The sequence below is a fragment of the Ostrea edulis genome, chromosome 8 (genome assembly GCF_947568905.1).
Source record: "Ostrea edulis chromosome 8, xbOstEdul1.1, whole genome shotgun sequence".
NCBI lineage: Eukaryota > Metazoa > Mollusca > Bivalvia > Ostreida > Ostreidae > Ostrea > Ostrea edulis.
The window spans coordinates 28,228,591-28,233,141 of NC_079171.1; the positions used below are offsets into that span (position 1 = coordinate 28,228,591).

The 4,551-nt window shown below is 32.8% G+C and overlaps 1 long non-coding RNA gene across 1 annotated transcript; it reads left to right on the forward strand.

Annotated features, from left to right (window-relative positions):
- Window positions 1-1,355: 1,355 nt before the first annotated feature.
- On the forward strand, window positions 1,356-4,093 carry LOC130049525 (uncharacterized). Its single transcript, XR_008798069.1, has 2 exons — window positions 1,356-2,523; window positions 2,798-4,093. It is a non-coding gene; the product is annotated as an uncharacterized LOC130049525 (long non-coding RNA).
- The last annotated feature ends 458 nt before the right edge of the window (window positions 4,094-4,551 follow it).

Genomic DNA, 4,551 nt, shown 5'->3' on the forward strand with positions numbered 1-4,551 from the left:
TGCAAATACAAAAGAAAAATCAATTATGTAGTTTGTGACGAAGTGCACATGTCCTCAAGGAAAGTTTAACGATAGTGAACAAGTTTCTTATTGTAAAGTCTTCATTCTAAATGATTCCGCCGAGTACACCAAGTTTTCCCAGTCATCAAACATTTTACAATCTTCAATATTCCTATTATTAACTGATTTTTTGCGTTTAAAATAAAAGTATACACAAGGAATCATGCATAGAGGTATACCCAATAAGCCAAAGAAATAAAATGCATTGGTATGAGTACTTTTTTTCACTATTCACATGGACATGGTGAATAGTACTCCTGTCGCTTATGTTGTCGGGGGTGTGGGGGTCTCGTGTCGATGGTGTGACGCCGCCGCTTAATGAATGGTCGATAGTTTCATCGGTGCTATATAAATCGATGAGTGGTGTAGTGGTGTTTATCTTAATAATAGACTTTGTAATAATTTGTAAAAAAAAAATGTGTAGTGGTGTCCGATTTATCTGTAGTTTTACTATGTATTTTATTCGGACCCGATGACTGTGTGTGTATTACACTGCTGGCAATAATGTCTGTATGACGTGATGTACTGCTGTCAATAATACTAGGGAACATGGTACTGTCGTTTTTTTGTAACGGGGTGAAATGTATTAACATCAGTAGGTTTGTCAGTGGTGATATCTCGTGACTGAATATGATCGGTACTATGCGTTTGTGTGTTGATATTGCGTGTATGCGTCGAGTATTGAGAGGAGGTGATTTCACCATGATCAGAGGAAGTATCTGTGAAAAATAAAAAAAAAACTTCTGAAGGTGTGTCTGCACCCGAAAAATCAACATAAAAAAGAACATTGACGAAAAATGTTTTTTTTTTGTAAAGTATACTTACGCACAGACTTCTCCGTAGTTGTTGTTGGAGCTGTCAAAACAAAATATCATTTTAAATCATTATCATAAGAGATTTGAAATAAATAAAATTCCGATACTTGAGAAGCATTTATTACCAGGGCAAACAGCACGACCATTCACAAAAGTGCATGCCACTGGTGAATGAGAAATTAAACAGATCAGCGAATTATTGCATTCTTTCATTGGATGAAAGTGACAGGAGGCGGAGTTTTCCCACCCGAGAGTATTCCTTTGATGTACGCCGCTGCGTGCAATAGCCGTGTGAGAGAAAATAAATTAGATACCTTCACTCAGAGTCCAACATCATGATTTCTCTAATCTGGATTTCCTCACAGAAATCGTCTCTGCATGGAGGGGACAAACGTCTTCACCCGAGCATGATACATAACCGCGAAATTTAGGACCACACGGGTCACATTTCATTATTATTTGTCCGGATAGCATCGATATCTCATATTTAAGTTAGATGACTGAAGATGAAAGGTTATACCGAGGTCACGAAATTATAAACAAGGTTTTGTGATGAAAATAAGTTGTATTCAAAATATCAGACTTTGATTTATTTCCAGTCATTTTGTTTCTAAATACACATTAAGGTAGTAAAGAGATGAGAGGGGTTGATATATGATGCTCCCCATCAAAATCACATTATTTTTTTTTCACCCGTGATCAACCTCTAGATAGGGTACACCTGAACACTGTGAAGAAAATTATGGCGAAATTCATAATTTCATAGTTTTTAATTTATTTCCTATAAAAAAGTAGTTATTCTATAACAATGAGTTGGTCACATGATTTCAAAGTATAAAAAACAAAGCAAATGCCCAAATAAATTATCCTTATATTTTTTTCTCTTAAGGACCCCTACCACTCTTACATTGTCAAAGTAAGTTGTATTTTTCTTTTTCCTAGTAAAAATTACGGTATTGTAAAATAATAATATGATATATATTGTTTTATAATGTCAAGTCGGTGCATTTGCGGAGAGGTTCGTGATGTTCAGCGCCAACTCGCGCAATGCATCCATGGTTTGGATGAAATACCATGCCCGTAAGTAAAAAGAATAAAGAATTCTTAAGATTTGAAATTTTTAAGTTCAAGTTGAGTACCTGTCTTCATTTTTTTAAAGACTGCAAAATTATGATAACTCCTTGACCGTCAACCCTGGGAGTCCAAATTCTACCTTAACGTAAGAGTAATTTTAATTTAAACATAACTCTAAATGTGAGAAAATCACTATTTTTATGATTTTTAAAAAGGTTGTCGGTCAGTCTTAATTTTTGTAAACCTTTTATATTTCTTTTTTAAAGTATGGAGAAGGGTGAAATTCTCGTCACGTCGTAAGTGGTATTTAAAATACTAGTATATGAAACACGTAATCTGTTTACACAGTTAATTTAAAAAAATAATTATCTCTTTAGTTTACGTAATTTTATTTCTTTACTTTTTTCTTTTGTACATTTTTTTTAATATCGTGACTGTAATGTAAGATGCTATGAATATTAAAAATATATTCCCCTCTATCTTTTATATTTTAAAATACCCTTTAATCTAAACTACTTATCATTTTCCCTTACGAATAGTACACCTAAACACGGAAGCGGAGACGTGAGGAGAAGTTAGTATACTTCATATACGATTTTCTTTTTGTGAAATTGTTAACCATGTGTCAATATATATATATATATTATTATTATTATATATATATATATATATATATATATATATATATATATATATATATATATATATATATTATCTTATTTCAATCCTTCTACTACTCCTTCACTGGGGTCAATGACTTAATTTGATATATTATTTTTTAAAATAAAGTTTATTCTAACTTTTATTTTACTGGATGTATTTTTTTTCTTTTTTCTTTAAATTTGTAGAAACACTCCAACCACATCGTAAGTGTTGATGAAAAGTGAATAAAGACTTACAAATTTGTAGAAAACTAATTTTAACGGTAAGATTACACATTTTTCTTTTGTACTCCTTTCACATGGCCGTGAAATAAAATGTTTAATTATTATTAATTCTAAAAAGAACATTAATATATAGATATAAATAGATAGATATATTATACATTTTTCGTTTAGTGATTATAAACATAGATGTATTATTCATATATAATCTTATTTTTAGCACCACAACCCCTTCGGTCGCTATTGGGTATGTAAATATTTTTTTTTTTTTGAGAATTATAATTTCAAGTGGAGTATTAGTGAATATATCCTCTTATTTTATTATTATTTTTTTTTTTTAGCTTACTCCCGAATGCGCCTGTCAGACCCACGTTAGTATGAGAGCAGGTAATCTCAGTTTTTCTTCATATTATTTTTTGACAGAACAAGGGTGGAGGTCATAACAATACGCAAGTTCCGAGTTACCCAAAAGTTATTTCCCTTTGTCGAACTCTTTCGCATTTTATGACGTATGGTGGGTACACAATGTATACATTATATCGTAGACTGGCATTGTACATAACGATTAATGTAATAAAAGCGTAACTTTTGTTTATATCAATCACTGGTATGCATATTCTGGCCATATCAAGCATAATTTGTTTGAATAAGATCATCAAATTGGCTATTGAATCATTATTCGTTTCCTCTTCTACATGAGTGACGCTTTTATCAAAGATAGATGGCAATTAACAATATTTGTTTGAGCAATTTTGTTATCCAATACTCATAAACTCACTAAAGTTGCCTTTTCCCTGAAATAGGATGGTCTCAGAAACTCTGGATATCATCTTATAAGAAATAATACAACGATAGTAATTAGCAAATGTACCCACTGTCATCATATTTTACGTCATAATTTACGGAAGAGTTCGACAAAGGGAAATAAATCTTGGGGAACTCGGAACTTCCGTATTCATGCAGAGTAAGTTGTTTTTTTTTTTTTATATTTATTTACTTATTTATTGATAAATTTCATCAGTATTTTCCCCTATTTTTTTCTCTCCTGTTATATAAAAGTTATTTTAATAGTAATTATTTATGATCATTTTTGTTTTAAATTTCAGATGTGAGCAACCGAATATCCCGGTGAAGAAGTAATCTTCTACCCCCGTTACTCCCTACTACCCGAGGAGCCTGTCACCGAGAGAGAAAAAAAACATCGCGGGGGACTAACATCGTGGACTTTTAATTTCTGAAATAATGAAATAATAAATGAAGGGAGAATACATTGTTGTTTGTTTATTTTTTGTGTCTGTATTTTCTATAATGAAAAAGGAAGAAGGTTTGAAATAACCGTATAATGACCGTGCATAGCCTTTATTCACAATTTTGGGAGATGTATTTATTTCTGAGAGAGAGAGAGAAGCTGCTGTACAATGATGAAAGCACAACTCTGCAAGGATGGTTTTATTCATATGGTTTTTCGAGGATTTCAGAATTCATTTGATCAAGGTAACTTTTCCACCAAAGTCCAGTCTCTCATAAAAGTCGGGTTTTTCCAATGACGTCCTTGGGTATTCCCACAAAGAAAGGCGGCTCCGCGAGCTGGGACTGAAAGTTGTTGCATACTGGGAGCACGAATTCGATGCGTTGCTGAAATCGAACTCGGCGGCGCGGGCCTTCGTCGATGGACTGGAACTGTCAGACCGTTTGGATCCCCGCGAAAGCCTGATGGG